General features: G+C 45.3%; 2 long non-coding RNA genes across 5 annotated transcripts; one reads left to right on the forward strand and one right to left on the reverse strand.

Moving 5' to 3' along the window:
• Positions 1–3,558: 3,558 nt before the first annotated feature.
• On the reverse strand, positions 3,559–5,697 carry LOC149345418 (uncharacterized). Of its 4 annotated transcripts, none has more exons than XR_016282847.1 (5): positions 5,455–5,697; positions 4,829–4,885; positions 4,566–4,716; positions 4,263–4,427; positions 3,559–3,892 (listed from the first exon to the last, which is right to left on the reverse strand). It is a non-coding gene; the product is annotated as an uncharacterized LOC149345418 (long non-coding RNA). The 4 variants fall into 4 exon arrangements; XR_016282844.1 differs by having other exon boundaries at positions 4,263–4,355; positions 4,601–4,716; positions 4,829–4,976; XR_016282845.1 differs by having other exon boundaries at positions 4,601–4,716; positions 4,829–4,976.
• A 4,280-nt stretch (positions 5,698–9,977) lies between these two features.
• On the forward strand, positions 9,978–12,173 carry LOC149345419 (uncharacterized). The gene is made up of 5 exons (XR_016282848.1): positions 9,978–10,222; positions 10,997–11,053; positions 11,166–11,316; positions 11,433–11,598; positions 11,894–12,173. It is a non-coding gene; the product is annotated as an uncharacterized LOC149345419 (long non-coding RNA).
• Positions 12,174–23,935: the final 11,762 nt, after the last annotated feature.

Below are 23,935 nucleotides of genomic sequence, written 5' to 3' on the forward strand. Positions count from 1 at the left end.
ACTGGGAACACAGAATACAGGAACACAGAACACAGCGTCGTCCTGTGTTCCTGTTGTGCGTCTCCGTCCTTTGCCCTTGTTTTTTTTCCTTAATTGGCCATGCACTTGTGGCAATTTAAGTGCACTTCCTGTGAATTTTGCACAAAAGTAGTGTATTTTTGCATTCACCTTTTTTACACGCTGAGCTGTTTTATCTTTTGGTCACTTCAGAAGGGAGGAGTTAGTATAGAAGTAATTTACTTGGAGAATACGAGGAAATATATCTTGCAATGAATTTTCTCATATTTAAATTCTGCCTGATGGGAATGCATTACGCGCCATACGGTGTTACTCACAACCAAACGCCCAGGGCTCTAAGTTGGGCAAAGCATGTATCATATATGTGGAAGTGCGAATATGGCTGTGGTGCGCTGGGCGTCTTGCATGCACAGCAGGAAGTGATTTGTGTCTAGACCATCCAGGAGGGAATGTACAAGGACGGGAGGATAGTACAAACGCTAAAAAAAAAAAAGCTAGCTGGGGCTGGAAACGCATTTTTGGTTCTAGCATGTACCAACGTTGGGCAAAAGCAACCAGTTTTGGGCGCCTTGTAAGAAGAAAGGAAGGTTCTGGGAAGCGGAGGCAGGGCTGAGTACGGCGCACGCGAGGTCGCGGGGTCACGGAGTCGCACATCGGGAAAAGGTTACATTCTGCCACTCGCCTCTCGCAGCGCACCCCAGAACCGGCAGCCTTCCCTCTTGTCCGCCTACCCGGCAGGAGCTACTCTCTCCGCGGGCGAGAGCGAAGGGGGGGCCCCCACCACATGAATGGCATTAGAAGAATGTCACTGGCGCCTCCACTACGGCTCAGCTCGTACTATTCTGGCGCAGCCTTGGTTGCTGCGTTTCGCCGTAATCGCTTGTCAGCGAAGTGAACACAGCACCGTGCCTTCCCGTGAATAGTAGAAGCAGGGACGTCGCGGCCACATCGGCATTCGCAGGATAGCGCCGCCCTGTCGCTTATTTGCTCGCTTATCCTCTGACAAGTCAAAAAGTCTTCCTGTCGTGGCACGCCATCCATGGCTTACGACACCACGTCTGTCATTCCCTTTCGTACTTCAAGCGTTTTTCTTCTTGCTATGAAAGTATTAGCCGTTGCGGCCATCAATTCAAGCAGCGAGAAAAATTTCAGCGCCGCAGGATTCGTAATGAAAGAGCGCCGCTCTTGTTTCGATCAAGCCATCATCAATGAACAACTTGCATATTTAGAGTGATAAATCTATACCTTTATGCGTTGTGTCTTGTGTATAATCAGACACTGTGATCTGGAATGCGAGGTCAACCTTTGAATGTCATTGAAATAAACTCATTTTCCTGAAATTCTCTTTTGTGTCGTCGCCGCTTTGCAGGTCAGGCCGAGCACGAGCGTGCTCAGGGTCCTTCAGTGTCTGGCCGGTCGTCCTGTCAGTCGACTAGGGACAGAAAATACAGAGAAGCATTCCTAATCCACAAATTTAAAACACTGCAACCAACAGGGATTAACATGTCCAGAGGAAACCTGGAATCTCTCAGGTACATTTCAGGGTTAGCATCATTTTAAATTAATAAATGTCTTGCGCGTTGTGTCTTGTGTATAATCAGACACTGTGATCTGGAATGCGAGGTCAACATTTGAATGTCATTGAAATAAACTCATTTTCCTGAAATTCTCTTTTGTGTCGTCGCCGCTTTGCAGGTCAAGACCATTTCCTAGAACCTCGCATAAGTATATTATCTTTTCAGGAGGACACGGGGACGCGATGGGGGGCGCGGGCGTGGAGGTAGACAGGGACAAGCCCTTGTCCCTGTCTGCTTCTATGTCTGTGTCTTTTGTTGCGCCCCTGTGTCCTCCTGAAAAGTTATGAACCAACACGCCCGGATACAACCCTTCCCACGTCATATCTTCCACCACATTACTGGCCTTCTCACCCTCTCCCTTTGTTCACTTTTTTTTTCTCTCCTAAACACCTACTATCAGTTCTCGGAAACCATGACATTCCTGTTACCCCCTCTGCCCCCACCTTTTGGCTTTCTCTGAACTCGAGCCATCCCCCCCCTCCCCCTGCCTTGTCCTTCCTTGGAAATGTCCCCCCTTTCGTTCTCCTTGCAGTGCCAGCCTATTTTGTTTGCCTTGTTCTCATTTCCCTGTACCACGCTGACTAATCCTCTTGTCTGAGTCTTACAGGTCCACCCAGCGCCTGCCCTCCTTCGCAGCACCTTCAAAGCCTTTGTTCATTACACACCCCCCGGAAATAAGTTTTTTCCACTATTGTAGCTTAACGAATCAAGTATCACCTCCCTACCCCTTCCTGACACGCATGCCCTCTCACACCCCTTTCCTACCCCACCCCCGGGGCCTTCCTCCTCGGAGCGAAGGCCCTATTTAATCCCTGCCAATGATGAACGCTTTGCCCAGACGAAGACAACTCCCCTTGTCGAAACGTTGGCTCAAGCAACCTGAGGTTTTCCGCTCCCTTGTTCATTTTGTGATCGCCAAGGACCATCTACCGCACCCTCTCTCTACCACCCTCTCTCTACCTGTCGGTAGGTTAGGTCCCGGGCCGGGCGCGGGTTCGAAATTGCGGCCCGTGCACAGCTCTATTCAGAAATCTAATCACATTTCCTTTTGTGAAAAAAGAGCTATGTGCAGAGTTTAAATGGTGCAAGTATGAAGCTGCAATGAAGTCAATTACAGACTTCTGTGCAACAGCTAGAGGAATTTCAAGAGCATGCTATACGTGATGCTAGTTGCCTCAGTCACAATTGATGCAGTCAAGTATCATTTCGTATATTTTTTTTACCCAACAGACATGAAATGTCTGAAGATAAATATGTACCAAACACATCGAAACATCAGTTGTGATGCCTGAAAAAAGTTGTACTGCAACATATAAAGGCTCAAGTCTCGATAAGTAGGAATGCTGAAGGGGAATAAAAACAGTTCTCTTTTGTTCGGGCTCACGCACCTGCTAAAAACATATTCTTTATACATAGCAATAAAACTTGAAATAACTGTTTAAGAAGCCTTTTGGTCAATAGTGCAACTATCATTGTAGTGTTTGTTCGTTCACGCTCAAGGCTGCAGGAAAGGGTTGTTCCCACGAAACACACAAAGCGCAAATAGACGTCTAAAAAAAGTCTCGGAAAAAAAAGCTTGACATCTAGAAGAAGTTTCACCTAAGCAGTTTTTTAGACTTAGACGTTTATTAGCCCTCTATTAGCTCTGCTAACGCTACGCTTGTATACGGCTAGAAAACTTCTGAGGTAGAACTTTTCTATAATTTTTTTAGACGTTCCTTTTTTTTCCGAAATGGGTGCCTGTATTATTTTACGCATTTCAAGACTGATTTTAGTGCTGCCTTTAAACCCTCTAAAGCTTTAAAAATGTTATAGTTCATTTTTCTGGTATACACCACTCAAAAATGAACTCAAAACTGATTTGCAATGACCCGAACAATGAGCCCACATTACAAGGGATGTATGGCTGTAGTAATGAGCCATAAATGCATATGCTAGCACACTTTTCAGTCAATGCGTAACTCTTTATTGAATCCAGTGCATATAAAACCACACAAAAAAGAAAAGGATCAGGAAATTAATGTTAGAAGCCACGGAGGAGGTAGCTTCACTGGTTTGGCTGACATTACAACGGTAAGCACTTGGATCGCGGGAAAGTGTCGAGCAGCAACCAATTGTTAAATCAAAAATTCATTCGGCCCCAGGCCTTGTTCACAACGGATCCGTTGATGAGCAAGTTGCTGGGATTTGGATGGCACTGAAGAGCTCGCTAGGTGTTCCAAACATCGCTTTTCTTGCAAGGAGGATGCCAACTAGAGGGTAACAAGGGGAAGTTAAATCCAGCTCGGTTCAGCAGCCTGCAGAAGTGAAAAATATAAGAGTAACCAAAAGCACAGTCAGTCAGGTGCATGTAGAATGGCCAATGAGGAGTCGGAAGCAAATAAGACCAGAAAATGGCAAGGAGTGACAGCACAGGCAATAAAATAAGCTAATTAAAAACATAGATGCATATGATGTCACTGCAAGCGGCATTTCAGCAGAGTGCTACGGCTCACCATAAACTCAAGAAGTCAATCACTGTGGAGGCCTTTAACAGAAGCAAAATCCAAACAGCGTGCATGGACACTGAAAGCCAAGCAGTCAATAGCAAGTGCACTGCCTTACTGTGATGCACACTGTACTCATAGAACCTCCTAAGCTCCATCTTGCAAACAGGCTTTCTCTTACCTGCAAGATGTGGCTGATTCAAAAGTGGTTGATGTTTGACATCTTGCACCGTCGCACGAAAACATAGCAGAGATGCTGCTGTCCTGGTAATGCCTGCATCATTTCAGTATACACCAGAGATGTGTTAAATCTTGGACCTTAACTTGACAGCCACACAGGGCACATCTGAAAGATAAGACAAATAAAAGTGCGTATGTGTAAGGTTTCTAACACTGCATTGCCAAAGAAGCCCTTTCTAATCTGTACGATGACGCTCAAACAGTGGGCAAGAGATTGCTTACACCACTGCAAGAGATTACTTACACCACTGCACAAGAAGCATTAGTCCAGATTCCCACCTCAGAACTGAAACAATCTCCAGGCCAAGTCGTCTGAACAACCAAGTACAAGGTGCTGCTATTCATTTGCGTGAAACTAGACCAGGTCCTTGCTCCTCCGGCCAACACTTGGAGTTCTAAAGGACAAACAAATAATGGGGCTTGTGGAATGAACATTAGCAAAGAGCCTAGACCTATACAAGAAATCATGAAGTTAAAGAAAAGGAAGGAGTTGCAAAGCGTGCTTACCAAAACTTGAGAAGTTGAGCAGGCAAGGAGGTCCTCTGAAAACCATTGTTGAACAGCCTGTACTCAAAACGAAATGTACACAGTGAAGTAGGGACAACGCCAGCTGTGCACGGTGCAATGGTTTTCCAAGAAATAAAAGCTGCCATGCCTGCAAAGAGCCGTAGTACTTTACTGCACTGTCAAACAGCCTGCACACATACAGGCAGCACCACTGAGTAAACTACCTTTGTGCCGGGGCTCTCAATCGCAATGAAATAAAAGCTTGACGCAGTTAAGATAACCAACGCCTTTTCAACGCGAGTTTCACTGACGGCAATCACAGCAAGGAGAATTGGAGCACACAGGTGGCCAGATGAGAGTCCTTGGCAAGAGTACCGTTCACCTTGTCATCGCCTTGGTAAAGAAAGCAACTCGCATGCGATAGCAGCCTAGTTGTATCCACTTAACAAAAGCTCAAATACGTGCAAATGCCCTGTTTTAATACATTCAACGCTGCACTTTGGTATGTAAAACACTGCCTGATACCGTTTTGTGATTTGTAAACCGAAGGTTCAATCAGGCGCGTCAGTGGCTTAGCCGGCAAAGCCGACACTTTCACCACAGAAGAGAAATGGAAGGTTACTTACTTTTTGCTGAAAACGAGGCTCACATCTCAGTGCAACACTGGTAGAAAACGATACCGCAGAAAAAGGGGAAAATGCAAACTGCAGCGGCGTGAAGTGCCAACCAGCGCGGAAAAAAGTGCGCAGCGAAACGTACTACAACGTGCGCAGCATCCGCTTCGCGCGCGTAGCTATCGCTAGCCTCTGCAACGCCAAATGACCAAATGAAGTACTAAATTTCTAAACGTAAAAATAAACAAATCATCAAAGAACCAAAAAACAAATTCAATCTAATACTTTCATGTAAAACTAAGCACTTGCAGCTTCCACTAAGATTTTTTTCTGCTTTAAACGGCTAAAAACATTTTGGCAAACTATCCTGCATCGCCACCGTGCGGAGCGACACCAAGCAGCAAGCTGCGGCGTGACTCAAGAAAGATTGCCTCCAAGATACGCCGCCACGAAAAGATAGCGCGCGGGTGATCTCATCTGCGCGATAAACCGCGCGAGGGAGGCTCAGCGTGCTCGGCGAAGGCGGCAGGAAGACGGCGAAGGCAGCGTGCGCTGCGCCTGTCAATCCGCATGCTGACGCCAGCTAGCCGAGGCGTAACAGAGGCGTTCGCAACATGAAGCAAATTTTTTCACTCGCGTCGGCTTTCAGGGCAATTATATGTTACCTAAATCCAGCCTTACGAGTGGCGGGTTAGCTGCACTCGATGTGGAACGTGATTCGGGCTCCACAGGAGAAAACGCGCTTTCTGTGTTCGAATACAAAGAGCGCGGTCTTTGCACCGGCGCGCCTGCTCTTCGAAACGTCAAGCAGGATGGCCATCTAATTTATGTGCCGTGATTTACAGCATGTTTAATCCACGGTGGCAACTCTGCTGATTACTGGCGCATCTCCTTGACGTGGTCTCAAGTTCCACGTTTTAGAAACAAGTCTAGAAAACATCTGACTACAGATGTTTCACATAAGTTTCACAGCAAACGTCTGACTGCAGATGTTTAAGAGACGCCGCAGAAGAAACTTCTTCTTCTCGACATCTATGAGACGTTTGAACACAGCGCAAGACGTTTGTAGTCATTTGAAGCTGTTCCGAGACGTTCGTAAGACGTTTTGTGTTTCGTGGGTTATCACTGTTGTTCGTGACGCGAGAAGCGACCGGACTAATCTCGATTGTTCACAGCCTTGAACAGCTGCATCTACTTGTTTCTAGATTACTTTAGATGATTTCTACCTGTTATCTCGAAGTTTCCTTGCCGGCTTTAAATTGAACGATGCCGCGAGCAGCGGGCATTCGTAATAATTTTTTCAACAGCGCATGCTACACAAGGACACAAGACGAGGAAACACACACACGAGCGCTCGTCTTGTGTCCTTGTGTAGCATGCGCTGTTGAAAAAATTATTATGAATAACCAACTAGCCCGTGAGCTCACCCTGGACATTCGTAGTTCGACGACCGCCGAGCACGCCTGTTGCTTACGCCGCCGCCGAGTGATTCAGTTCTTTTGAGGGCGCAAGTCAGCCCAAATAAAGAGCTTCGTTTGAAAGTATTTGTTGCTGTCTTCCTGAACGCTGGACTGCCGTCACTACAACGTGACATCTGGTGGAGGTGCGGGGTAGACTTCCAGGTACCGGACAACCCCTGCAAGTCGTGACGCCAGCCCTTTGAGTTATTCGCCGGAAGACCTGATTCCAGTCTACCACGCAGCCTCTGGAGCCTCCAGCCATGACTTACGCCGCAGCAGTGCGCCGTCCTGTACCTCGACGACGGGACCCAAGCCCCTATCGCCCTTAGCCAGCTGCGCTGGAGCGCCGCCCTCTCGCCCCAACTCGCCCGTCCTACGAGCGTCGTACACGGCCGAGGAAATGCGTCGAGTGGAGAACACCCGACCAGCGCCGCCCACAATGCTTCCACGGCGGAGAAGCCGGCCACATTCTTCGGTACTGCCCATACAGAAAGAATGGGCATCCGAGGGTTCCGTTACGACGCCCCACGACCCCGACCCGGCCAGCGACCATCCGAAATCGAGGATGTTTTGCGTCGGGAAGGATACTCATCGCCGAGCCGCCTATCGCGTTCTCCGTCGCCATCGTCACCGCGCTAAGTATCTCCTGGCCGAGGCTACGCAGTGCGTGGACGCTTCCCCAGCCCCCGAAGGTTAAACTGAATAAAGCAGCCTCTGGAGGTGAGGTTGCTTCTGAGCGCAAGAACTAAGATCCTCCATCGACGAAAACAGAAGACCATGCCTCCTACGACGACGACGAACCCTACGACAACGACGAACCCTACGACAACGACGAACCCTACGACGACGACGACCCCTACGACGACGACGATCCCTACGACGACGACGATCCCTACGACGACGACGACCCCTACGAAGACGACGATCCCTACGACGACGACGATCCCACGACGACGACGGTCCCTACGACGACGACGATCCCTACGACGACGACGATCCCTACGACGACGATGATCCCTACGACGACAAAAACTACAACACCGACGACGATGACGACACGGCCAGACTTGAAGCTTTTGCCGCTACCCTTACACGTACCTTATTAGGAACGCTAAAGGACTCTAAGTTCTCGAAGCATTCTCCGTGTTTAATTTCATTTTAAAGCATCGAGACGATGCTTTGGAAGGGGGGTAATGCAACGTATCATTGTAGTGTTTGTTCGTTCACGCTCAAGGCTGCAGGAAAGGGTTGTTATCACTGTTGTTCGTGACGCGAGAAGCGACCGGACTAATCTCGATTGTTCACAGCCTTGAACAGCTGCATCTACTTGTTTCTAGATTCCTCTAGATGATTTCTACCTGTTATCTCGAAGTTTCCTTGCCGGCTTTAAATTGAACGATGCCGCGAGCAGCGGGCATTCGTAGTTCGACGACCGCCGAGCACGCCTGTTGCTTACGCCGCCGCCGAGTGATTCAGTTCTTTTGAGGGCGCAAGTCAGCCCAAATAAAGAGCTTCGTTTGAAAGTATTTGTTGCTGTCTTCCTGAACGCTGGACTGCCGTCACTACAACGTGACAATAGTATAGCTAAGTATGACTGAAAGGAGTCCGCAAGAAATGCACAGAAGCAGGCATGCAGTGTGACAGTGCAGCGCGACAGGTGCGCTTTTTAATCTCGCGCGCGCTCTGAAGAACATGGGTTTATGGTTTATTGGGGTTTTAACGTCGCAAAACGACTCAGGCTATGAGGGACGCCGTAGTGAAAGGGGTTCGGAAATTTCGACCACCTGGGGTTCTTTAACGTGCATTGACATCGCACAGTACACGGGCCTCTAGAATTTAGCCTCCATCGAAATTCGACCACCCCGACCGGGATCGAACCCGCGTCTTTCGGATCAGTGGCCGAGCGCCATAGCCACTGAGCCACCGCGGCGGGTCGAAAGACATGACGGGGACACGCCGAGGAGGCAACGCTGCAGTGCACGCTGCCTCCTCGCCTCTCGGCTCCTCGCGAGCAGCCCCGTCCGCTGACAAGCGGTGCCGGGGAAAAATCTAATAGCATCCTCGATCGCCCGCACCGGTGCGCACCGGTGCGCACCGGGCGCCTTGGGCGCACCTTCCATCCTCGATCAACTGCACCGGTGCGCACCCGCAGTCCTCGATCACCGGAAGCGCACCCTACCGGTTCAGTTTTTCGTTGCTCCGACTCGCACCCGGAAAATCGGCGGTTCGCAAGGGTGCAATCCCGGCAAGCTTTGCGGGACGCGTGCTGCGGACAAGCCGCCTTTACCCGTACACGGTGGCCCGTACTATCCTGCTCGTGTCTGCGCACAGACTCACGCGATGGAGCAGAGAATACGGTTGGTTGCCGCCATTGATGAACTGCTGTCAAGTTCGTCTGATAGCGAAGATGACATGATAATCGACTTGATAGCCTAAACACGGCGATAAACGACCGAAAATTCGTTTATCGGGTCGTCAGGCGCCTCGCCGATACCGGAGTGAGCGTCTGTTTACATTGCACTGCTTGGCATATATAGCTGCAGTGTGCATGGCCTTTGACATGTGAAATGTGTGATTTATTTGCAGTTCCGAAAGCGTGTGACCGGTGTTGCGGTTTACAATCAAATGCACGCGCCAGAAGAAAGGCACCCTAAAGGCGGCGCTGCATGCACGAGCCCCCGCGGGGTGCAGCTTGTCCTCGATGTTGACCCTCGCCGGTGCGCCACCGCCGCGGTGCGCAGGGAACCGCGCTTTGTTTCGGGGCGCACCCGGTGCGATGCGATCGAGGACGCTATAAGGAAAACATGCCTGTCCCCAACCGGACATGACGTCACTAAATGTCACGTGACCTATGACGTCACGCGTATGACGTCATATTTTTTGACCAATCAGCGTTTCCAGCCTACCTACCCGCAAACGCTTGTGCCCGACGCGGCATCCAGCTCCCCTAGCGGAGATCAGTGATGCAGGCTAGTTTGCCAAAGTGGTTTTAACCGTTTCAAGCAGAAATAGATCTTAGTGGAAGCTGCAAGTGCTTAGTTTTACATGAAAGTATTAGATTCAATTTGCTTTTTGGTTCTTTGATGATTTGTTTATTTTTACGTTTAGAAATTTAGTACTTCATTTGGTCATTTAGCGTTGCAGAGGCTAGCGATAGCTACGCGCGCGAAGTGGATGCTGCGTACGTTGTACGTTTCGCTGCGCACTTTTTTCCGCGCTGGTTGGCACTTGACGCCGCTGCAGTTCGCAGTTTCCCCTTTTTCTGCGGTATCGTTTACTACCAGTGTTGCACTGAGATGTGAGCCTCGTTTTCCGCAAAAGTAAGTAACCTTCCATTTCTTTTCTGTGGTGAAAGTGTCGGCCTTGCTTTAGCTAAGCCTCTAACGCGCCTGATTGAACGGTCGGCTAGTGTGTCACTCCTTTGGTTTACAAATCACAAAACAGTATCAGCCAGTGCTTTACATTCCAAAGTGCTATTTGAGCTTTTGTTAAGTGGATACAGCTAGGCTGCTTTCGCACGCGAGTTTCTTTCTTTACCAAGGCGGTGAAGGTGAACGTGACAAAGCTTCAAACCAACCAGCTTTGTTTAAGCGTACGTTGATAAGGCGCGAATTTTTTCCTAGACATTGATTAAAGTCTGTGCTCTATTGCATTCTGGCAGGGTTTTATTTTTGCCAAGGACTCTCATCTCGCCACCTGTGTGCTCCAATTCTCCTTGCTGTGATTGCCGTCAGTGAAACTCGCGTTAAAAAGCTTTTGGTTATCTTCACTAAGGTATTTGTTTGGGCTAGTCGGTACACTGTTAAAACTGAAGGCACAGCGCACGAAGGACCTGTCCTGTCCTTCGTGCGCTGTGCCTTCAGTTTTTGGTTGTCTTAACTGCGTCAAGCATTTATTTCATTACGATTGAGAGCCCCGGCACAAAGGTAGTTTACTCAGTGGTGCTGCTCTGTATGTGTGCAGGCTATTTGACAGTGCAGTGAAGTCCTACGGCTCTTTGCAGGCATGGCAGCTTTTATTTTTTGGAAAACCGTTGCGCCGTGCAGAGCTGGCGTTGTCCCTGCTTCACTGTGTGCATTTCGTTTTGGGTACAGGCTGTTCAACAGTGGTTTTCAGAGGACCTCCTTGCCTGCTCAACTTCTCAAGTTTTGGTACGCACGCTTTGCAGCTAACACCTTTTCTTTCACTTCATGATTTCTTGTATAGGTCTAGTCTGTTTGCTAATGTTCATTCCACAAGCCCCATTATTTGTTTGTCCTTTAGAACCCCAAGTGTTGGCCGGAGGAGCAAGGACCTGGTCTAGTTTCACGCAAATTAATCGCAGCACCTTCTACTTGGTTGTTCAGAAGATTTGGCCTGGATATTGTTTCAGTTCTGAGGTGGGAATCTGGACAAATGCTTCTTGTGCAGTGGTGTAAGTAATCTCTTGCCCGCTGTTTGGGCTTCATCGTACAGATTAGAGACGGCTTGTTTGGCAATGCAGTGTTAGGAACCTTATACACACGCACTTTTATTTCTCTTATCTTTCAGATGTGCCCCTGTGTGGCTGTCAAGGAAAGGTCCAAGATTTAACCCATCTCTGGTGTATACTGAAATGATGCAGGCATTACCAGGACAGCAGCATCTCTGCTATGTTTTCGTGCGACGGTGCAAGATGTCAACCATCAACCACTTTTGATTCAGCCACATCTTGCAGGTAAGAGAAGAGTGCACTTGCTATTGACTGCTTGGCTTTCAGTGTCCATGCATGCTGTTTGAATTTTGCTTCTGTTAAAGGCCTCCACAGTGATTGACTTCTTGAGTTTATGGTGAGCCGTAGGACTCAGCTGAAATGCCGCTTGCATATATGTTTTTGGTTAGCTTATTTTATTGCCTGTGCTGTCACTCCTTGCCATTTTCTGGTCTTATTTGCTTCCGACTCCTCATTGGCCCTTCTACATGCACCTGACTGACTGTGCTTTTGGTTGCTCTAATATTTTTCACTTCTGCAGGCTGCTGAACAGAGCTGGATTTGACTTCCCCTTGTTACCGTCTAGTTGGCATCCTCCTTGCAAGAAAAGCGATATTTGGAACACCTAGCGAGCTCTTCATTGGCGTCCACATCACAGCAACTTGATCATCAACGCATCCGTTGTGAACAAGGCCTGGGGCCGAATGAATTTTTGATTTAACAATTGGTTGCTGTTCGACACTTTCCCGCCATCCAAGTGCTTCCTGTTGTAATGTCAGCCAAACCAGTGAAGCTACCTCCTCCATGGCTTCTAACATTAATTTCCTGGTCTTTCTTTCTTTTATTGTGTGGTTGTATGCACTGGATTCAATAAAGAGTAACGCAGTGACTGGCAAGTGCGCTAGCCCATGCATTTATGGCTCATTACTACAGCCATACATCCCTTGTAATGTGGGCTCATTGTTCGGGTCATTGCAAATCAGCTTTGAGTTCATTTTTGAGTGTATACCAGAAAAATGAACTATAACATCTTTAAAGCTTTAGAGGATTGAAAGGAAGCACTAAAAATCAGTCTTGAAATGCGTAAGATATTACAGGCACCCATTTCGGAAAAAAAAGGAACGTCTAAGAAAATTCTAGAAAAGTTCTACCTCAGAAGTTTTCTAGCCGTATACAAGCGTAGCGTTAGCAGAGCTAATAGAGGGCTAGTAAACGTCTAAGTCTAAAAAGCTGCTTAGATGAAACTTCTAGATGTCAAGATTTTTTTTCGAGACTTCTTTTAGACGTCTATTAGCGCTTTTTGTGTTTCGTGGGCCTGACTTCACTCGCACACAAATTTTAAGTAAACACGGGGACCAATTAACACGCGAAATAATCGAAGCAGCGCACATCGCCTGGTCTAAAGACACATGCGTCAGTAGCCCCTCTTTATCGATCGGTTCTAAAGAATTGGCATTTTTAGCGAAGGGAAAATGATAATGTTGTTATCGTCATGAAGGAGCTAGACACCGCAGCGGACACGGGACAGAGAAAGAAGACAAAGGGCGGTACTTGCAACTACCGACATTGTATTTTCGGCACCCTGTAAGCTCTCTAGATTATGAAATCTAGTGGGAAAAGAGGACTCGATTCGAGGAACTTGCGGCAAGAAACATTTGGAAGAAAATAAGCGTGTCGCATGTGCAACAGGGGTAATCTACAAGATTCCCCTCAGTTGTGGGCGTTTTTATATTGTACAAACCGGTAGGTGCTTAAATGATCGCTTGAGAGAACATGCGCGTTCGTTGGGGGAGGCGGGGGATTCGAATCTGCCTGTTCATTGCCGCAAGTGTCGGGGTTGTTGCCCTCAGTTCAGCCAGACCCAGATTGTTGGAAGAAGGAAGGGGCAGCTTGAGAGAGAGATTGTAGAGGCCATTGCCATCTTGCGCTCGCAACCAGATGAATGCGTTAGTTCGCCTTCGGTTTCCATCCTCCAAAAAGAACTGGGTTTCCTTGACAGGTAACAGGTTGGGTTGCTTCCTTTTGTCGTTCTTTTTCTTCCTTTGTCTTGTGGTTTTCATGCTTCCACATGCGGTCGACGGTTTTTAACACTTCTGATATCTGTAGATTGTGACTCGCATGATGAGCATTGCATAACGTTTTAAAGTCTGATTTCTGTACATTGTGACTCGCATATCTTTCCTGTGCATTGTTGTCAGTTAGGTCTTGTTATCTGTTGCTTTTCATTCATCCTTTTTTACCTGATTGTAAGATCACACGTGCCTCTGTCTTTATAAAGCCATGAAGTTTCAAATAAAATTTTAGTTGCAAGTACCGCCCTGTGTCGTCTTCTTTCTCTGTCCGATGTCCGCTGCGGTGTCTAGCTCCTTCATATCTCACCAACTGGCCTACACATCTACCCTCGTTGCAGAAGAACTTGCTTTGGGGCTAGCTGGTTCATGATTGAAGTTCAGAAAGGTGCTCTATGTGTCATCCCCTATTTTTTCCTGTGTTGTGTCTTTTGCGCCATTCTGAACTTCATCTACCCTCCCAAGCTTGTTATCGTCCTTGTTCAGTGCGACATGCATGAATTGACTATGAATCTATGAATGGACGGTTTGTTTTCCTTGTGTTGTTGGAACAGTAAATATGCCTCGTTCCAAACAATAAACACCAATTGAAAGTCAGCGCTCGTGTGTGTCGTGTCTCCCTTCGTGTCCGTGTCTTAGTGAGCGCTGCTCCGGTGAAAATCTATTAACAAGTTAGCATTAAGAGGGGAATTCAGGATTTTGCTGCAGAACAGGTTCTCGGCTTTAACTGAAGAAGACAACTGGAATGTTGAAACAATGAATGATCATCTCACAGCTATCATTATGGAGTGCACCATAGATATAGGCGGTAGGATGGTTCGACAGGATACCGGGAAGCTATCTCAGGAGACTAAAGATCTGATTAAGAAACGCCAAAGCATGAGGACGTCTAACTCCACAGACAGAATAAAACTAGTAGAGCCCTCGAAGTTAACAAATAAGTGCAAGGTAGCTGACATCAGGAAGTTTAACATGGAGAAAATCGAGCATGCTCTAAAGAGTGGAAGTAGCCTAAAAGCAGAGAAAACAGAAAAACGAAAAAACTAGGCATAGGTAAAAACCAGATGAATGCGATAAGAGACAAAGATGGCAATGTCATTAGCAATGTGGATCAGATAGTTAAAGTAGCCGACGAGTTTTACACAAATCTATACAGTAGCGATTGCAGTCAGAATGTTATCGAGGGAGGCAGTACAGCACAGCAATGGGACATCCCGTCAGTAGCGAAGGAGGAAGTAAAGACAGCCTTAGGAGCAATGCAAAAGGGTGAGGATCAATGCAGCTGGTGAGGATCAGGCAACAGCAGATTTGTAGAAGGATGGAGGTGAGGTTGTGCCCGCAAAACTAGCCACCCTGTATATGCAATGCCTTGTGACCTCGAGCCTAACAAGAGCTTGGAAAAACGCTAACATTATCTTAATTCATAAGAAAAGAGACGTCAACGACTTGAAGAATTACATACTCATCAGCTTATTGCCTGTTGCGTATAAGGTATTTACTAAGGTAATATCTAATAGGGTCAGGACAGCATTAGACTTCAATCAACCAAATGATCAGGTAGGCTTTCGTAAAGGATACTCGACAATAAACCATATTCACGCTATCAGTCAGGTGATAGAGAAATGCACAGAATATAACCAGCCCCTATATATAGCGTTCATTGATTACGAGAAAGCATTCGACTCAGTAAAAACCTTAGCAGTCATGCAGGCATTGTGGAATCAGGGTGTAGAAGAGTTATGTGACAATAATGGAACATAATTATAACAACTGCACAGCTAACATAGCAGGGAGACACGATCCCGCCTGTGCTATTCACCGCCTGTTTACAGGAGGTATTCTCAAGCCTGAAACGGGAACAGTTGGGGATAACAGTTAATGGAGAATACCTATAGGTAATCTGCGATTTGCTGATGACATTGCCTTGCTAAGTCACTCAGGACATGAACAGCAAAGCATGATCAATGAGTTAGACACGCAGAGCAGAACGGTGGGGCTAAAAATTAACATGCAGAAAACAAAAGTAATATTCAACAGTCTAGGAAGGAACAGCAGTTCGCAATTGGTGGCGAGGGGCTAGAAGTAGTAAGGGAATATATCTACTTAGGGCAGGTAGTGGAAGCGTATATCTGGATCATGAGACGGAAATAACTAGAAGAATGGGGTGGAGTGCAAATGGCAGGTTCTCTCAGATCATGAATGGCAGTTTACCAATATCCCTTAAGAGAAAAGCATACAACAGCTGTATATTACCTGTTCTCACCTATGGGGCAGAAAGGTGGATGTTAACAAAGAGGGTTCAGCTTAAGTTAAGGACAACGTAGTGAGTTATGGAAAGAAAAATGATAGGTGTAACGAGGTGGGCAGCGAGTTAATGACATCCTAGTTGAAATCAAAAGGAAGGAATGGAATTGGGCGGAGCATGTAATGTGAAGGGAAGATAACCGCTGGTCTTTGAGGATAACGGATTCCAAGAAAAGGCAAGTGTAGCAAGGGGTGGCAGAAAGTTAGGTGGGTGGATGAGATTACGATGTTTGTGGGGATACGGTGGCCGCAACTGGCGAAGAACAGGGTTAATTGGAGGGACATGGGAGTGGCCTTTGCCCTGCAGTGGGCGTAGTCAGGCTGATGATGATGAATTGTAAATATTTGTGTACCTTTTACCTCGTCATAGAGTTGCACTGGTTTCTCCAGCAAGGCTGGAGAAACTATGGGTTAAAATTATGAAATTCTCTTGATATTGTCCTTCATTAATATTTTTGCTTACAGTATCTCGCACTTAAATTTTGCTTAACCTTTCAGTAACAGTATTCTATTTGTGTTTTGGTTTGTGTTTTCAGAACATCTCTTTTTGGAATACGAAGTTTAACCATGAGATTACTGCCTGCACACAGTTATAACCCTTCCTATTGCATGAAACTTCTGCCGGCATGACCAGCTTGAAGCATTCCTCTTGAAGACTGAAAGCAGCTTTAATGTCATTAATAATATTGCCTTCAATCTAATACATTGTACCTTGTGGCCATTAGTTGCTTTATGGGGGCATGAATGTGACATACTGTGGGCATATATCAGATTTCGGGCATTCTGTGGAGTTTCACACAAGCCCATGGGAACTGCCGGGTATATTACTGGCTGCAATTCCCAAGGCCTGCTTCATGAAAGAGCAGAAGGCATTACATGTGAATGGCCTTATTAGATCCACGGTGGATATCCTCGGATGTCCAAATTGAAGTCCGTGGGAGGTTCGTCAGAGATCGGCAGATCCCCCACGGATATTTGAAAAGGGCCGTGCGTCGTGCGTCCTCTAGATGTACAGTGGTTGACTGGGTAGTGAGCGATGGTCTTGGTATTTGGTGGCTTCCAACATGTATGTTCAGGAGCTGAAAGGTGCTGAAAAAGCACTTCCACTCATATGTACTGCGCTCTATGTTAACCACCAATGTGAAAAAAAAATTCTGGCGCGTCATTAACCCTTCCACCGATGATAGCATCACCTTGCCTGACCCATCAGGTGTGCCCATTTCTTCCGATATTTGCGCCACAATTCTTAACCATGCATTTGCTGACAACTTTAAAGCCACATCTGATGTACATTCAGTTCATACTGCGTACCAGGTGAATCCGCAAACATCGTCATTGCAGTAGTCTTAACTTCTTGCTTAAAACGCCGAAGAATACACTGAAAACAAAAATGGCAGAAGCTAGAAACTTTTATTTTAATAATACCTCGGTAGAATTTATGAAAGACAATCCAGCAAAATTTTGGAAGGCCGTACTTCCCAAAGGTCATAATCCGTCTGCATTCATCATCAATGGTGAGACTTGCGCTGATCCCGTCATCATAACTGAAGCCTTCAACAAACATTTCCAATCGGTGTTTACTATAGTGATGGTAGTGCCACTCCAGAATTTAGTTTCAATACTGCTCTTCCCCCTTTTCCTCACATCGACATAAACGATACTGGTGTATACAACTTCTTATTAAATTTGGACACAAGAAAAAGTGCTGGGCCTGTTGGCATGCCCAATACGTTCCTAAAATGGTATTCTGAATGGACCTCTCACTATCTATCAGTGCTGTTTAGGAAATCGTCACACTCTTCGACCGTCCCATCGCTCTGGAAGAATGCAAAAGTTATCCCAGTATATAAGGATGGTAACAAACAAATGGCATCCAATTATAGACCAATTTCTTTAATTTCTACTTCTTCCAACCTGTTAGAGCACATCGTTCATAAATACATTGTCCAGGATCTAACCGAGCACAACATCCCTTCCCATGCACAGCATAGCTTCGTGCAGGGTTTTCCACCATGTCACAACTCATTGAATTCACGCACAAGATCACTTCAAAGCTCAACATTAGAGGACAGATCGATGCCATCTTTATAGACTATGCAAAAGCATTTGATACTATATGTCACCGAAAGCTTAAAATGAAATTGAACATTTTCCTTAAAGATTCTACCCAAGTTGAATGGTTGATTGATTACTTGCACTTACATTCTCAGTTCGTTTCCTTTAACCAGACTGAATTATCAAGCATTAAGGATAGCTCTGGGGTGCTGCAAGGGTCTGTTTTAGGGCCACTTCTATTTATTTTCTATATAAATGATATTATTACAGCTATCAGTGACTTCCTGGTTAAAATTCGACACTTATGACCAAAAAAGAACCATTTAAATACACTTATAAAAACAGACCAAACAACTCACAAGTAAAGAGATTTCAGTATTTGGGAGTAACATTCACACCTAATGCACAGGCATATCGACCTAATTTGCTCCAAAGCACAAGCATACAAAAATGCCTAATAAGACCAATTCTTGAGCATGCATGCACTGTTTGGTCACCCTTTCATGTGCGTGATGTAAAAAACCTGTGTCTCTTCAAAGAAAAGCAAAAAGATTCATTTATGGCAGCAAGAGAAACTAAATGAAGCGTTTTCAGTGTTTTGCGATCGAAATGAGAAATGGCAAATTTAATTTCAAGAAAACCATTGTCATCACACTTACGACCAAAAAAGAACCATTTAAATACACTTATAAAAACACATCAAACAACTTATCACAAGTAAAGAGATTTCAGTCTTCACATTCACACCTAATGCACAGGCATATCGACCTAATTTGCTCCAAAGCACAAGCTTACCGCATATAAAAATGCCTAATAAGACCAATTCTTGAGCATACATGCGCTGTTTGGTCACCCTATCATGTGCGTGATGTAAAAAAACCTGAGACTCTTCAAAGAAAAGCAATAAGATTTATTTACGACAGCAAGAGAAACTAAATGAAGCGTTTTCAGTGCTTTGCGATCGAAGTGAGAAATGGCAAATTTAACTTCAAGAAAACCATTGTCATGACACTTACGACCAAAAAGAACCATTTAAATACACTTATAAAAACACAACAAACAACTTATCACAAGTAAAGAGATTTCAGTCTTCACATTCACACCTAATGCACAGGCATATCGACCTAATTTGTACAACATGAACTGGTGGGCGAGTTGGTCTGACATATTTTCTAGTGAAGCAGCGCAACGGCACAAGGCCAACGGAAGAAGAGGACAAACACAGCGCTGAACTGACAACAAATGTTTATTCCGGATGCAATCAGCATATATATACTTCAGCACCTTCGAAAAAACAACAAAAGAAAGAGATAGGAGCTGAAGGTTTCATCCCAGTCACTATGCGCATGCAGCTGTATCGCGTGTACATCGGTCATATGACATCAGATAGTTGTGCTCTTTCAACGAAATGGCTACGGAAGGTGTGCTAATACAATTCTCACCCAGCTTCATGATTTCAGATGCCTCGATTATCTCTCTAGTAAGTTTATCTTTGTGTTTGGTTACTACATGGCTGTTTTTGAATTTCGGAAAACAGGAACAATCCCGACAGTGAATACCTATGTGGCGGGCCGCATTCTTAACGTTGTTTCCATGCTCTCTAAATCTTTCATTTAGACAACGGCCCGTTTGGCCGATGTATGAAGCACCACACGTCAACGGGACTGAATACACCACGTTATCTTGGCATGGCACGTACTTCGTCCTGTGGTTTTTCTTGCAGTCACGACCAGATTCTGATCTTTTATCCTGGCCGTTCACCCTCGCACACAAGCCACTGAGTCTCACAGGCGCTGAAAAAACAACATCAACTCCAGCCTTTTTACCTATTCTTTTGAGATTGTGGGACAAGACATGGACATAGGGTATAATTGCCAGATTTTTTTGTTTAGAAAGAGGAGCAGCGTTGCATCCGGAATAAACATTTGTTGTCAGTTCAGCGCTGTGTTTGTCCTCTTCTTCCGTTGGCCTTGTGCCGTTGCGCTGCTTCACTAGAAAATACGACCTAATTTGCTCCAAAGCACAAGCTTACCGCGTATAAAAATGCCTAATAAGACCAATTCTTGAGCATACATGCGCTGTTTGGTCACCCTATCATGTGCGTGATGTAAAAAAAACCTGAGTCTCTTCACAGAAAAGCAATAAGATTTATTTATGGCAGCAATAAAAATAAATGAAGCGTTTTCAGTGTTCTGCGATGGAAGTGAGAAATGGCAAATTTAAATTCAAGAAAATCGTTGTCATGACACTTACGACCAAAAAAGAACCATTTAAATACACTTATAAAAGCAGACCAAATAACTTATCACAAGTAAAGAGATTTCAGTCTTTGGGAGTAACATTCACACCTAATGCACAGGCATATCGACCTAATTTGCTCCAAAGCACAAGCTTACCGCATATAAAAATGCCTAATAAGACCAATTCTTGAGCATAAAATCTAGCGCTGTTAGCGCTCGTCCTGTCTCCTTCTCTGTCTTTGTCCTAGTTTTATGCGCTAGTCTTTTAATTAACTAAAATCTAACGTTCGACGAAAACTCGTCTGGTCGGGAAGAAGATTCTTGAAGTCAATAGAAGGAACGCCGACCGAAAGGTTGTTGTTTAATATGAAAACGAAGACGTTTCGGCTTCCATACGGAAGCCTTGATCATTGGGCGAAAAGCCCAAAGCACATCGCTTAAGTGCACTGCAGTAATCGCCCCAGGCATCTTGCATACGTAGGCGGGAGATTGGCTTAGAGGCTTGGTCGTCCGCCTCGGCTGCGGAAGGTGGTTGGTTCGAAACCCACCGCCGGACACCCACCGGTAAAAATGGTACAAGCCACCCCCGGCCCGGCGCCCGGCTTCTTCAGGGGTGTGCGCTTGGAAGAGGCTCCGCAAACCCCGCTGTGTCCTTTCGGGGGCAAAACAAGTTTCGAGCACCATCAGCCTGGAAAGGTGGTTCGTGATTCAGACTTTACAGGTTCAACGGAGTTTGGAGAGTTCGATGAAGTTTAAACGAGTTCGCTCTAACGTGAGCTCAGTGGCACTGCGCAAACTTGAGAAATTGAAAAGCTGCGCCTTAAGGATGCGTTAGGTGCCTTCACAGATCATATCAATAGCATGGAAGACTCCATTCAATTCACGGTTGAGGAGGAGGCTGCTTGCCGTCTTCCTTTTCTGGACGTTTTGGTCGAACGCCGTAACCACCGCCTTTCTTTCAAAGTTTATAGAAAGGACACCCACACAGGCCGGTACCTTCATTTTAGTTCCGTGCACCCGGTTTGCCACAAACGCTCCGTCGTGGCTTCCCTCGTCCGACGTGCCAAAAACATCTGCCAAAGACCAGAAGATCGGGCTGCTGACCTACGCCAAGTGCGGCGAGAACTGAGTGAATGCGGCTACACGAAGCACTTCGTAGATTCCGTTCTTCAACAGTCATCACGCCCGCCAGAACCAGTTGGTCCCCCGCGTCGAGCCCGAGCCGCTATCCCATATGTACCGGGCGTGAGCGAGTCTCTGGCTCGCGTTTTGCGCACTTACGGCGTACACGTCGCTCACGTTCCGGCGTGCAAGCTGAGGCACGAGCTGGTGTCTGTCAAAGACAAGATAAAGAAAGAGAAGTTTCCTGGCGTCATCTACAAGATTCCCTGCGCAGATTGCGACTACTGCTATATCGGCGAGAGCGGGAATTTCGAGAGACGATTGAGGGACCACAAGAACGACGTCAGGAACAAGAGGATTGCTTCTAATGCACTTGCGGAACACGTGGAAGCCGCGACGCACAAAATAGCCTGGGAAGAAGCTTCAATCATCGCAAGAGAGAAGAATTGGCTGTCACGTCGGTATCTAGAACCCCTAATAATTCAATCAACAGAAAAAACCCTTAACCACAACGCAGGCAATCTCCCGCCTACGTATGCAAGATGCCTGGGACGATTACTGCAGTGCACTTAAGCGATGTGCTTTCGGCTTTTCGCCCAGTGATCAAGGCTTCCGTATGGAAGCCGAAACGTCTTCGTTTTCATATGAAACAACAACCTTTTGGTCGGCGTTCCTTCTATTGACTTCATGATTCTTGAGCATACATGCGCTGTTTGGTCACCCTATCATGTGCGTGATGTAAAAAAACCTGAGTCTCTTCAAAGAAAAGCAATAAGATTTATTTACGGCAGCAAGAAAAACTAAATGAAGCGTTTTCAGTGTTCTGCGATTGAAGTGAGAAATGTCAAATTTAATTTCAAGAAAATCGTTGTCATGACACTTACGACCAAAAAAGAACCATTTAAATACACTTATAAAAACAGATCAAACAACTTATCACAAGTAAAGAGATTTCAGTCTTTGGGAGTAACATTCACACCTAATGCACAGGCATATCGACCTAATTTGCTCCAAAGCACAAGCTTACCGCATATAAAATGCCTAATAAGATCATTTCTTGAGCATGCATGCGCTGTGTGGTCACCCTTTCATGTGCGTGATGTAAAAAAACCTGTGTCTATTCAAAGAAAAGCAATAAGATTTATTTATGGCAGCAAGAGAAACCAAATGAAGCGTTTTCAGTGTTTTGCGATCGAAGTGAGAAATGGCAAATTTAATTTCAAGAAAATCGTTGTCATGACACTTACGACCAAAAAAGAACCATTTAAATACACTTATAAAAAGACATCAAACAACTTATCACAAGTAGAGATTTCAGTCTTCACATTCACACCTAATGCACAGGCATATCGACCTAATTTGCTCCAAAGCACAAGCTTACCTCATATAAAAATGCCTAATAAGACCTATTCTTGAGCATACATGCCCTGTTTGGTCACCCTTTCATGTGCGTGATGTAAAAAAACCTGAGTCTCTTCCAAGAAAAGCAATAAGATTTATTTACAGCAGCAAGAGAAACTAAATGAAGCGTTTTCAGTGTTCTGCGATTCAAGTGAGAAATGGCAAATTTAATTTCAAGAAAATCGTTGTCATGACACTTACGACCAAAAAAGAACCATGTAAATACATTTAGAAAAACACATCAAACAACTTATTACAAGTAAAGAGATTTCAGTCTTCACATTCACACCTAATGCACAGGCATATCGACCTAATTTGCTCCAAAGCACAAGCTTACTGCATATAAAAATGCCTAATAAGACCAATTCTTGAGCATACATGCGCTGTTTGGTCACCCTATCATGTACGTGATGTAAAAAAACCTGAGTCTCTTCAAAGAAAAGCAATAAGATTTATTTACGGCAGCAAGAGAAACTAAATGAAGCGTTTTCAGTGTTCTGCGATTCAAGTGAGAAATGGCAAATTTAATTTCAAGAAAATCGTTGTCATGACACTTACGACCAAAAAGAACCATTTAAATACACTTATTAAAACAGATCAAACAACTTATCACAAGTAAATAGATTTTAGTCTTTGGGAGTAACATTCACACCTAATGCACAGGCGTATCGACCTAATTTGCTCCAAAGCACAAGCTTACCGCATATAAAAATGCCTAATAAAATCAATTCTTGAGCATACATGCGCTGTTTGGTCACCCTTTCATGTGCGTGATGTAAAAAAAACCTGTGTCTCTTCAAAGAAAAGCAATAAGATTTATTTATGGCAGCAAGAGAAACCAAATGAAGCGTTTTCAGTGTTTTGCGATCGAAGTGAGAAATGGCAAATTTAATTTCAAGAAAATTTTTGTCATGACACTTACGACCAAAAAAGAACCATTTAAATACACTTATAAAAAGACATCAAACAACTTATCACAAGTAGAGATTTCAGTCTTCACATTCACACCTAATGCACAGGCATATCGACCTAATTTGCTCCAAAGCACAAGCTTACCTCATATAAAAATGCCTAATAAGACCAATTCTTGAGCATACATGCCCTGTTTGGTCACCCTTTCATGTGCGTGATGTAAAAAAACCTGAGTCTCTTCAAAGAAAAGCAATAAGATTTATTTACAGCAGCAAGAGAAACTAAATGAAGCGTTTTCAGTGTTCTGCGATTCAAGTGAGAAATGGCAAATTTAATTTCAAGAAAATCGTTGTCATGACACTTACGACCAAAAAAGAACCATTTAAATACACTTATAAAAACAGATCAAACAACTTATCACAAGTAAAGAGATTTCAGTATCTGGGAGTAACATTCACACCTAATCCACAGGCATATCGA

This window comes from Amblyomma mixtum, chromosome 5 (assembly GCF_055824585.1).
Source record: "Amblyomma mixtum isolate Tamu chromosome 5, ASM5582458v1, whole genome shotgun sequence".
In the NCBI taxonomy this organism is placed as follows: Eukaryota; Metazoa; Arthropoda; class Arachnida; order Ixodida; family Ixodidae; genus Amblyomma; species Amblyomma mixtum.